This window comes from Pangasianodon hypophthalmus, chromosome 5 (genome assembly GCF_027358585.1).
Source record: "Pangasianodon hypophthalmus isolate fPanHyp1 chromosome 5, fPanHyp1.pri, whole genome shotgun sequence".
NCBI lineage: Eukaryota > Metazoa > Chordata > Actinopteri > Siluriformes > Pangasiidae > Pangasianodon > Pangasianodon hypophthalmus.
In genome coordinates this window covers 27,522,886-27,536,336 of record NC_069714.1, presented here as the reverse complement: position 1 = coordinate 27,536,336, position 13,451 = coordinate 27,522,886, and the positions used below count along the sequence as shown (strand labels likewise).

The 13,451-nt window shown below is 38.6% G+C and overlaps 1 protein-coding gene across 1 annotated transcript in view; it reads left to right on the top strand.

Annotated features, from left to right (window-relative positions):
• gulp1a (GULP PTB domain containing engulfment adaptor 1a) overlaps positions 1-13,451 on the top strand; it is a 214,454-nt gene that overhangs the window by 43,688 nt on the left and 157,315 nt on the right. The window contains exon 2 of the mRNA XM_053234342.1: positions 1,111-1,258. The gene's annotated coding sequence lies outside the window, so the exon portion shown is untranslated. The remainder of the gene's footprint in view (positions 1-1,110; positions 1,259-13,451) is intronic.

The following is a 13,451-nucleotide window of genomic DNA, read 5'->3' as shown; positions in this document are numbered from 1 at the left end:
ACACACACATACACACACACACACACACACACACACACACAAAAGTCTTCATTTGTCTGTCCTGAGAACCATTAAGTTTCACAAAATAAGTATATGTGTGGGAAAAAAAATAAGCACACTGGCTGAAATGCATGGTGACGTACATACTTACACCTATATACAACTACACACACACACACACACACACACACACTCTCTCTTTCTCTCTCTCTTTCTCTCTCGCTGTCTCTAACAAGCAAGACATTGGACCTCTTCTGACAGAAAAAGACCTCACTGCACTTGCTACACAGATTGTTTCGAGAACATCACTGTGACTTTCCAGTTGCGAATCAGGCCTCATTTCCTTTTTTTTTTAAATCTGACATTTGCCTCAGTCTGTCTCGGAGGAGCGTCCAGAAAGGTCACGTCCTCAGCTGAAAAGGTGACGCATTGTAGTAGTGCCAGAGAAACAGGACAAAACCAGCTTTTGTGTGCTTTCTCAATGTTCTTTTGAGTTTGTTCGTGTGAGTTTGATATAATACTTAATTCACAGCCAAGTCCAATGGCTCTGATTTTGTTGGAAGAAGACTTAAGAACTAAATCATTTTATGCTGTGTTCAGGAACATTTGGTCCCAGAATACATCATCAGTGGTAAACAGGAATGTACTACTGAATGACACACCAAAGGTTCTCTCTCTCTCCTTATCTACCACATCTGTAGCTAATGTGAAATTACTACAGATCATGCAGATCAGCGAGAGCACCAAGGCCTCACCACTAGTCCTCCAGGGACCCCAGAAGTTTGATTGATCAATCTTCTATAATAGCAGCTTTCATATGTTTATATGTGAAAGCTGCTATTATGTATTATCTGCAATTATAATATCTGCTCATTCAAATACGTTATAGTTTCTATAGCAACAGCGTTCACAGGGACTTGTATGTAAAAATCTAAGCCTGATAGTAAACAGTTTAAAAACATGCTATTTAAATGTATAATTGTTGATATGTTTTTCTGTAAGGAGACATTTATTAAACTTTTATGGAAGGAGTCTCCAGTGTCAGTGTTTTTTATCAGTCAGTAGTAAACTGCAATTTCAAGTTAAGGATTGTACTTTGCACTTTTTTAGCGTCACACCAACTCAGGATATGACACCTCCACACCACCAGAGGGACCCCACTTCCTGATCTGTTTCACTTCCTGTTTTATGGACTATATAAGGGGATGGACACGGACACTTGCACTTTTTGTCTTTGACTTGCCGCTATCTATATTGAGTGAGTTGTGTATCTGATGTTTTTCTGACTCTTGTTCCATCTTTGTGATTATTCTTTTCACACACACACACACACACACACACACAAAAATAAAAGCCACTTCCAGTATAAATCTGAATACGGATGCAGAGACGGATAATGTGTTGCATTCTATTACAAATCCCTCTTTAACCACTAGCAATAACCGATAGTGAAATTTATTTAAGCAGTTGTTCAGTAACACCTACATGTTGCCAGTATTACTTAAGCTATATCTATTTTGTTCATAATAATAGGTTCTTCTGTTTCTTTTTTTAAATAACTTTTAATATAAAATCCTTCAGGCATGTTTTTGGTTTGATGAGATTTTTTTGGCTCTTCTCCTCCTCTCTGCTTTCTGAATCCAGCTGAATCCAGCTGCTTCTGAGTGCTTCTGACTGATTCAGTGTCCCGTAGCTCACTTAATGGCAAAGTGTGTGTGTGTTTGTGTGTGTGTGTGTGTGTGTGTGTGTGTATGGGGTCCTGCAGAGCAAGGCTGAAGATTTTCCTTTGCTCACTACATCTGAGGAAAGTGACATGTTCAGTAATGAGACTGTGTCCCCTCTTGGTAAAGCTGGGGAACACTTCACAGCAAAGGCAAGTAAGAAGTCTGTGTGAGTGGAAGTGGGATTGTGACACCACAACACTCAACATCGCAAAATCACGGAGTGTAAAGCTCTGTTGCAATATTTGGATTACATTTACTTATTAGTTCTTTATTAATTTTACTCCTAATGAGTATTTTTATTACCTTTATTTTGTTCTGCTTTCATCACCAAAAAAACAAAAAAAAAATTATTTTCATTTCTATCTTTATAAGGCTCTATCAATCAATTACCATGATTCAAAAAGATGTTTGAAACTGTGGTGCAAAATTACTGGCACCCCCGCTGTTGCTTTTGTTAATGTCCCGTTTCTCGGGGGTATTAATTCGTGGTTGTGCACATGTAAAATCTCTATCTTCCATCACCATGTGAAAAAAAAAAAAAAGGGTTCTCATAGAACCATTAAGGTTTTCCTCCTTACGTGTTCTACATTTAAGTTGTTTTTTTTTCCCTAAGAGTGACATCCTTTTATTCTATAAGAACTGTACACTCAAAAAAACCACCAAGTGTTCTAGCAGAAGGGTTTTGAATAGAGCCCTTGTTGAAAGCTAAGAACCATTACTAATCCAGTGAAATTCTTGAACATCTGTTTTTCTAAGAGTGTCCCAGGCTTATGTTAGTGAAGAAAATGTTTAAGAAATGTATTTAGGCAAAATAATAGTAGTTTTTGCAAAATGACCAAATGAAAACTGGTGTTTTGGCTTGTACTACATTTCCTGTTTAATTCGATGAACGTCTCGGTATAGCAGTGACACTGGCAGCAGCTTTTGTTTACTACACTCGGAGGAAATGTGGGGAAAATGCAGCGCAGCCTGCTGAGCATCAGAATGTGTTATTTACAACAAATTAGTGACAGCATGCCATGCTTTCAGGCGTGTGGTTGAAAATACACAACACGTATCTCACTGTGCATGTAATCAAGCCGTCACTGCAGATGCAATGTGATTAGTTTGAGCATGAGTAGTCTAACCTCAATCACCGCAGCCCCATTTCTTTGTTGGCTCTGGGCTGACAGAGCTGATCTCATGCCAAGCTGAAAAGGTTACAGCCTTAGCGACAAACAGAAGCTGCTCCAGCCACTCCAGCCGCGATACCATCTGAGTTCTGGCTGTAGATTATTGGCAGTAAGCAGCAGCTGCCTCGTATCTGAGCTTTCCCTCTGAGTGAAACGTGCAGTTGGTTTTCCCATGATGCTTACACATCAGGGGCAATGGCAAATGTTAAAACAAATAAGTATATGATAAAATACTCTGGTTTTAAGCAAAGCAAAGCCTTAACTACTGCATGAAGTAGAGATCTATACAGCAAAAATACAGCAGCTCTTGAGGGATTGAGTTGTGTAAGATTCCAACAAGGGGCAACAGTGTATTTATATTCTGCATGTGTGTGTGTGTGTGTGTGTGTGTATAGCTATAAAGGTGTGAACGATTGTATAAGTGTCTAAAAACAAGGCCAAAAATCAGGTCAAGAATTTAGGAGTCATATTTGCAAATGAACCATCATGCTTTTTGTGTAGATAGATAGATAGATAGATAGATAGATAGATAGATAGACTTTATTTATCCCATGAGGGAAATTCTTGTGTTACAGCAGCATGGTCAGTAACAAGATACAACAAGTACAGACACAAAATATAAAATATAAAATACAATAAGTTAAATGTAGTGCAGATATGGAACAGTTGTAGATTTGACCAGATTTACATCAGTATTTACAGAAGTACACTTGTGAAAAACTGGCAGTGAATAATGAATATGAAGAACTTTGATGGCTTTCTTGTAGTAGTGTAATGTGAAAGTGTTATCATCTGTCACACACAGGTGAGCTGTTGTACAATGTTATTGCGAATGGTAAGAATGAACTCCTGTAACCTTCTCTGTGACAACGAATTTGAAGGAGTCTTATGGAGAATGAGCTCTGCTGACTCCATAGTGTGTTTTAGAGTGGGCGAGACAGATTGTCCGTGATGGAGAGCAGTTTGGTCAGTGACCTCCTGTTCCTCACTGACTCAAACGTCTCCAGTTTTGTGTCCAATGATAGATCCAGCCTTGTGAATAAGCTTGTTAATCCTGCTGGTATCCCTGGCACTGATGCTGCCCCCCAGCAGACCACAGCACAGTAAATGGCCCTCGCCACCACAGACTGGTAGAAGATCTCCAGCATCTTGTTGCATACATTGAAAGATCTGAGCTTCCTCAGAAAGTAGAGTCTGCTCATTTCCTTCTTGTACACAGCATCAGTGTTAGTCCTCCAGTCCAGTCTGTCATTTAAGTGTACACCCAAATACTTGTAGTTATTAACAATTCCAACTTCCTCACCCATGATGGTTATGGGCTTAATCAAAGTTTTAGTCCTCCTAAAGTCCACCACCATCTCCTTGGTCTTTGTCATATTTAGGAGTAGGTCATTGTTAGTGCACCAGTCCACAAAGTTATCCAGTAGTCCCCTGTACTCCAACTCCTGTCCATCCCTAATACACCCCACCACTGCAGAGTCGTCGGAAAACTTCTGCAGGTGGCATGATTCAGAGTTGTACTGAAAGTCTGAGGTGTACAAAGTGAACAAAAATGGAGACAGGACAGTCCCCTGAGGTGCTCCTCTGTTACTGACCACCGTGTCAGACAGAGAGGCCCCCAATCGCACAAACTGGGGCCTATCTGACAGGTAGTCAGCAATCCAGGAGATGGTGGATGTGCTGACACCCATTCTGAGCAGGTGGTGTGAACTCCCTCGATTCCCTGGAAGCCTTGTCCCCTCATATTAGTAGTGTTTTGGCTGGTGTTCTCATCTCGACTCAATTTTTCCTGCTTGAAAGATGCAGCGTCCTTGCTTTCTTCTTCATTAATGCATAATAAAATCTATCAGTGTATGTTCAGTGTAGCTGACATTACTCAAGTATATAGCTGACATGGGTTAACAATAACAGGAGACCATGAGTTTGAATGTCGTCTCTCCGCTGCCAATCACAGCAACACTAGCCAGTCGTGGGCATCTGTCAGCTCATATATGTGAAAGAGGGTAGATAGCGCTTTGCTCTGAGTGTGTTACGCTTCCATGAGCAGCAGTTTGAAAAGATGTGTTTGGTTGGTTTCATGCGTTTCGGAGGAAGCATGTGTTAGCCTTCACTCTCCCTGGTTGATAACCTTCATATGATAGGGCAGAGCTGTCTGATGGTTGGGAATTGGCAGGTGACCAAATTGGGGGAAAAATAGGCAAAAATAATGCCTTAGCACAGACGCATTCGAACAGTTTGAGCATGAGATCAACAGTGGCAAATGTCGACTGTGTGAAGTGATTTCTATAAGGGACATCAGACAAGTGAAAAAATGTACTGGGTTATTTCTTTTAGTTTTTAACTGTGTACATCAATTTAAACTGTTTCCTTCAACAGCCTACTCATTATTCTTCTCTGGAGTTGGAAGCTACAGAACAGCACATTGTCACCTCCATAATATTGTCACAAGCTGAGGATCCATAATCACATCTAGTGCCAAACGCACATCTAGAGCCACGCGCTATGAATTAAAGCAGACTACTCGCATAACAACCGAATCAATCATAACAACCACATACACACACTGCACAAGAAGAGTAAGAAACATCCCATATTCCAGACACAGCATGATATGTGCTGGGAAGGATTCAAATCAGCAAATCCCTTTAATTCAGTTCAAATTTTGTATTTGTATAGCACTTTTAACAAACATTATCACAAAGCAGCTTCACAGATATCTGGATGTAGATTTAAATTCCTAATGAACATGCCAGAGGAGACAGCACCCACTGAGCAAAGATGCGTCCAAAAGACGTCTTTTGAACGTCTTTGTCACATGTTGAAAAGACGTCTCCTGAGGAGCCAGAATGAATGTTTTTATGATGTCTTTTTATGATGTCTTCTGAACGTCTGATGTTGACGTCCACGGGACTTCTGTAAAAGGTTAAAAATTGGTTCAGATGTGGTCATTGTGGACATCTTTTCAACATCTTATCAGCTGCAGACTCATTTTAGACATCATTTATACTGTTCCAGACCAAATAAACAGTCTCACGCTGCATTCAGTTAAAACTCACACTTATTTCAATGTAATTTCCATTTGTAGTTGCATGGATATTTGGAATGCCTAGCAGACTATCGCTGTCTGAATCTTGCAGAAGACCATCCATTTCTCTTTTTCTTTTTCGCCATATTTTCCAGTAAGCCATCTGTAAAACATCTACATAAGTTTGTGAATGTTTTCTTATGCTATGGCAGTTTTCAAAAGTAATGCCCGGTTAGCTCCTAACGCTAATTATGACTGAAACCAACGTTTAGCTAATGTTAGCTAGTTACCATGAGGGAGCAATAAACATAGCAGGTGGAAGTTGGTTTACAAAAAAAGACATAAAAGCTAACACTAAGCAAATTCATAAACATAACATTAACTTAGTTGACCTTACTTTAGATATGTTCAACTACCTCAGTGAGTTTGCACTTTTGCCTTGCTGCAACATGGTTCTTGCAAGAGCAGCACATGTATTGCAAATGTCAAGGCTCATGAATGAGTCTCTGTCTGATCTGAGTAGTGCATATGTAGCAGATCCGATTCTGCACATAAGAGAACTCACACCGGAAACAGCGGGTCAGCCTTAAACGCCTCTATTTATTGCATCTGGAAACACATGGGACACTTCATTAGTAACAATCACCGTGCTATCCTCCTCCCACACACTCATTTTGAACTGGGAGAAGAGAAGAGGAACTCGAGCGTCTTGCCTCGCCAGCGTCTAATCGCAGTCTGAGGCTGACGAAACTTGACAATTTTACATTTGACTTTATATAATACGTATCAAAATGCATGAAAATAAAGATTTGAAATAAATGACTGTTTATGTATTGTTAACAGTAAATAATGTGAAAAAATAATGTTCATCTGAACCAAAGTGCAAACACTTCTCTCAACATCATATACATTCACACTAACATAACAAAACCAATGCAAAATCCACATGCAAATAATAGAATGTATTGTACGAGAAAATTTAATAAAACAAATGCAGTTATCGACTGGATTGCACAGGCTGATCAGTTTATATTGTCTGAGTTAAAGAACGTAACATACCTGGAAACACATGGGACACTTCATTAGTAACTATCACCGTGCTATCCTCCTCCCACACACTCTGTAAACAAACTGCTAATCAGTTAGCTCTGTGTGCGTCACATAACACTCGCAAAAACACTCACATAAAACTCGCAATACATGTAAATAGATTTGTATAATCAACTCAGAACATGCTGTGTTTAATGTTTCATTAACTTTAACCGAATTAACACTCTTGAGCATACCATTTTGAACTGGGAGAAGAGAAGAGGAACTCGAGCGCCAGCGTCTAATCGCAGTCTGAGGCTGACATAACTCCCGCGCTCTCCTGGAAGGTTTAGCATGCAACACAGATAAATGTCCAACTTGAAAAACACCTTAATTTATAGTTCCTAGCCCAAAAGGGAAGTTTTGGGAAGTTCATCATGCACATATATATAAAAAATAATATTTCTCTCTTCCTAACTGGCTACACATACACGCTCGCGTCCAACATGCATTTTTTATAGTTATGATTACATTGGATAATGATTATTTTAGAAGGCATTGTGTGGTTGCCTGTTATAGCATAGCATTGTTTCAATTCAAAGAGGCTTTATTGGCATGAAGGTTTCAAAAAAATTGCCAAAGCATCAAACAATTTGTCCAAATATTTGGACAGTACGCAATAACAGCAATATGAACACTATGCTACGACAGGCAAACACACACCGCAACTGACACTGACAACTTTTGAATTGAACTGACAACTTGTATGTCAAATTTCCTGCACCTGTCTTGCACGTCCAAAAAACTCCTAGCCAAATGTTTAAATATTGAACTGCATGTCTACGTCCAAGAGGGGTCACGGTCAGACGTCCAGACACTGAACCTGATTTGCACGTCGTCCAGACATACAGATATGCTCCTGGACCGACCGACGCAATATAGACATGATCTACACATCTGGCAGACGTCTCATGTTTTCTGAGTAGTGAGGATAATGACATGAGATGACATGAGGAAGAAACTTTGAGAAGAACCTGATTCAAAAAGGAATCTATCATCCTCTGGGTGATGCAGGATAGTATGATTACATTATATAGATGTAGAAGTGTAAATACAAACAGTACCGAGTGTGTTTACAGGATGTTCAGTATGAACAGATTGGGAATAAGAGTCCTGGGATGAGCACAGGACAGTCTTTATGATTACAGCAGCAATACAAATCTACAGTATCCAGGTGAGATTATCCACTGAAGCAAAGAAAAGAAAGGGGACAGTCTGCTTTTCTTTACTACAGCACTAAGCTCTAGAATTTTCTATCTGAAAATCTCACATGGACTATTTTCCAAAACATAGTAAATAATATTCAGTGTGCTCTTTCAATCCCGCAATGCACTGTGATCGATATTGCACAAACAGTGTACCCTAGCAGCCACGGAATACCCATAATGCACGGTGTTGTTTGGTTTACAACATCCCTTCACACTACTTATAAATGCAAGGAGCAGACTGCTTGTTTTGTGAAATCATTTATATGGTCATGTTCAATTTATGGTTAACTCGGTTACATTATTGTGGTTTGTACAGGTTACTAAATGTGTGGAAAGAAAGTTAGCTGTTTAGATAGAATGTTCTGCGTGTTTATGTGATAAAATGTGACTAATGTCTCATTCATATGAATTCTGTTCTCAATAATAGTGTTCAGTGCTTCTTAATATCCCGATGTATTAAGAGTGATTAAGGCCCCATATTGAACACAGTGTGAGATTGACATTAAAAAATGCAAAACACTTATTCAGTATCACACTTAATTAGACTCGATTTACTTTTATTCTAGCATTTTATTGGTGGTTTTTTTTCGGTCTTTCGGAATTTCAGAGGTCATTAACCAGATTTGACATGAGGTCAAATTCTTACCCATTACCATTTACACATTTTTAAGATTTTTTAATGTAATGTAACTGGAAAAGTGTTGGAAGAAGTGTTGGGACCAGATAAATCTCATGTCCGACCTGCAGACTCTACTTCATCCTTCTTACTATTAATTTTATATATATATCTGATCTTTCCATCTACCTGAAATCCCTGATTTCCGCGGCTTCTTTTTCGGGCACTGTACATCGCAGTGGTGCAGTGCTGGTGTCGATTGAAAGCTAGTGAAGAACTCTTTGTATCAGTTATAATGTGGTTGTGTATCCATATAACACAGTGTTTGTTGTTATGTTCTGGAGCTATCTATATATTTTAACTCTATGGGTTGTGCAGTTTGGGACCTCTGGTGTTCAAACAATATGTATTGATGCAACCCTAACCAGTGGGAAGATTGGCTGCCCTACAGTGTGGTTACTGAATGATGAAGTAATAAATGACCATTGCTAAACATCATGACCAAATATATTTACAGTGGTTATGAAAAGTCTACACACCCCTGTTAAAATGGCAGCGTTTTGTGAAGTCAGAAAAATTAAACCAACTTTTCCCACCTTCAAGGTGAAACTGGAAAGTATAAAAAATAGAGTGAAAAACGAAATTTTTTTAAGGGGGAAAAAAAGAGAAATTTTACAATAACCTAGTTGCATAAATGTGTACACCCCTTAGCTTTGGCTAGGCCATTCAAAAACATTGATCTTCTTTTGGTTAAACCATTCCTTTGTTGATTTAGATGTATGCCTTGGGACATTGTTGTGCTGAAAGGTGAATTTAGTTGAGCTTGGATGTTTTTTTTTTGTGAGGAAAGGGCTTCCGTTTAGCCATCCTACCCCATAGCCCAGGCATGTGAAGAATGCGAGAGATTGTCACATGCAGAGAGTAATCTGTACTTCAATCAGATATTCCTGCAGCTCCTTTAATGTTGCCATTGATCTCTTGGCAGCCTCCCTGGTAAGTTTTTGTCTTGTCATTTTGTAAATGTTGGAGGGATGTAATGTTCTTGGTAATGTTCCTGTAGTGCTCCATTTTCTCCACTTGCTGATGATGGCTTTCACGGTGTTCCATGGTACATCTAATGTTTTGGAAATTCTTTTCATTTCATTTTTTACTTCACAAAAACCTGCTAGTTTAACGAGGGTGTGTAGACTTTTATATCAATTGTAAACAACCCCAGAACCAAATGAATCAAGACCAAATGGACATACATAACATATCTGAATATCATGCTACCCAGTGACTGAAATATTTGGTGTCACAATAGTTAATTTACTGAAAATTAATGTTGTTTATTATTATTATTATTATTATTATTATTATTATTACTTTCTCATGATCTTCAGTCGTTTGTGTCATTATCATGACGAACAAATGTTTCACTTAAAAAAATCTCAAAATCTTAAAAATGTTCTTATAATTATAATAATAGTAAAATAAAATTTTAAGATTGAAACCAAAACAGGTCAATATCACTAGAAAAGTAGCATATAAAAATTAACACATCATCATGTGAATGAATAGAAATGTGAATCCATGGCCTTCTGTAAAAATGGCCTTGCTAAACAGCAAAAGACTAAAAGCTTTATACACGTATAATATGGCTGTCAGCGAGAGCACTGATGATGCGCAGCGTTTACTTTGCATAAGCGAGTGGAAGTACTCCATCAGACGAGCTGGCAGATCAGGAGAAGTGCTGGCACGTGCAAGCAGAGTGACTTGGCCCCAGACTTTCAGTGCCAAATTTATAAATAATTATCCTGAGGCTCAGCTGGCAGGCAGACGTAGAGCTGCCAAAGTCAGGAGCCAGTCCTTCACTGCAACCAAACTGGCACATCAACAATAGGCAGGCTTTTGATTTAAAAGCCTTTAATGTGAAATCCAAAACTTGAGCTCCAAAAAGTGCAGGAATATGCATGTTGTAATTTAGATAACAGGTTTGGGAAGGCCTAAGAGTGGTCTTAAAGAGTCCAGAGGTGGAAAACAGGTCCTAAGATGTCTGTAAATGTAGCATTTCCAACCAGGCTCCCAGTCTGTATCACTCCCTGATGGGCGTGGTCTCTTCTAGGATGACTCCACCCCCCATCCGCAGGGTATGAGCAATCACTGGATGTTTTTTTTTTTTTTTATGAGGATGAAAATGATGTAAATCATATGCTATGATCTTCATACTCACCACATCTCAATCTATTTGGACATCTATGGGAGATATTGGACTGATGTGTTAGACAGCATCTCCATCATAATCATCAAATCACCAACCGAGCTAATATTTTGGAAAAACAGTGTTGAGGATAAAGCAGATACTGAAGCTAAATGAAACATTCACACTAATTATACTGATATTTTTGACTGGAATAAAAATCTTTCATCTTTCTCCATCATTAAACTTACCTTAGAACGAGATCCTTTTGTCTGTGTGAAACAGGGTTTGGCTCACAGCTCACATGGTCTTAAAACTGTCAACACCTGCATTATTATTTTTTTTTAACCTGGCCAAGGACATAGTGCATTATAGTGCCATCCTCTGTTTCACCCCATAGCAACTCAGCTCTTTAAAGATGATATCATCATTTCAGCCTTGAAGGTTTGTTATCACATTTCCACCGCTGCAGCAGAACCACACTGTATCTGATTCTGCCTGCTGGTGCAGTTGGTTGGAGCTGGTGACCAGCTGTATTTCAGCAAATACCCAGCACTGAATGAGCCAGGATTCAGATGACAGTGAATTATAAAATGGATTAGGGGTGAGTGGCAAACACCCACTCAGTTCTTGATGCAGGAGCATGACAGTCTTGCAATTACACAGAAATCAGATCTGTTTCACACAGAAAAGACCTTTAACTGTAATTTTACTGTCATTATTTGACCAACAAAGAAGGACCTGTCATCATATTATTCCTGTAAGCAAGAAAGGAAAAGAATACTTTGTTCATTTTGATGAGAATAAAGTTTACTATATGATGCACATTTAATGATGCAATAGTCAATTTTTTTAAATTTCTTACTTACTGTATCTAAACAACCTGGAAAATATGTAGAACGTGATAAAGATAATTGTTCACACCATGTCCTTGGTACAAGTGTATTGCATGGCTGAGAATACCTGTTTGGGAAAACTGTGTAATGGTCTAGAGTGCTTTTTTATGTTTACATTTGTGTTGACATTTGACAATTTCCTGTCAGCGATTTTATAGGCACCCCCCAATGCCACTTCACTCCGTCCATATCTCAGTCTGAAATCGGTAAGCGCTCAGCGCAGCCTGATAATTCACAAGAAAACCCTGTGTGATTCAAAAAACAAATGCAGTAAAACCAGAATATGCACTGGCAATACTTTTCCATGATGGAGTAATTTATTGCCGATGAAAGGTATGAAGCTAAAGGCAGAATCTAGAGACGTTGCTCCTGGACAGGTCTGCAGATACAATTAGTATAAAGCTTTAAACTGTGTGAACTGCCTGCTTTACGTAATGAATCAAGTAGATATGATTTTTTTGTCATTACAAAGAAGAAACAACTTGACCATTATGAGGCGAATTTTGCGTGTTTATAATGTTATAACTTGGCTATCAAGCAGCTGTGATCGTTACACTGTCCTCTAGTTAAACTAGCAATGATAGCGATGCTAATGCTGCTAATACCAGGGTATAAAGCCAGGGTTTAAGAGTTTATTACAAAGAAAAACAGGACTCTTGACTGGTCTCATAAATCAGTATGAATCAAATTTCATGTGTGTATAATGTTGTAACTTTACAAAAATCATCAAACCCACCTATTTAACCATTAGAGACCCAATTTTAAGTAATTTTGACTAATCTTGACTAGTGCACCTTTAACTACACAGAAGAACAATTTTTTGTCATACAAAGTTTTTAAGGGTAAAGGGCAACGGACACTAGATACACAACTATTTCTATGACAGCACAGCTATAGTTTTTGTTTTATGTCTAGTTCAAACCCCCAGCAACAATGATCATCATACTCTCTGCTTTTTTACAAGTGTACATAATATATCGTTTAAGTTAATATTTAATGTTTACAAGCTAGAATTCAGATGACCTGTGAAGAGATAACATGTAGCTCAGGCAAATCTCAATTCACGATGGTTTGTGATGAAGGTCTTACATTGCTTTTTGCATCGAGATGTGTGCGCATTAGCATCACGTGACCTTGAAATGTGGTCTGTATTGCCTATGTGCTCATCAGAGCTGTTTTTGACAGAGCGCTCGGAGACAGCAATCCCACAATCCATCTTTTTTTTTTTTTTTTTTTTTTTTGGACAGAGTCGTACCTTGCAGTCTGACCTGTATGTAAAATAGCAACTCTATCAAACGACACACTTCATTTCTTACAGACAAGCCAAATAAAATGACAGGGGCCACGTTGCCTAAAGCTGACAGCATGTTTCATTTTCAGAGAAATTGCATTTTCAATAACATTCAAGTCCAGAGAGGGAAAAAAAAACCTATCTTAGATGTGTTTTCAGCCTGAGGCAAGCAGTAATGATTTTGAGTAGGACGGTCACTCTAAGTCATTTTGACCTTTTTTCCCTTACTGAATGACTTCCTAGTTTATGTC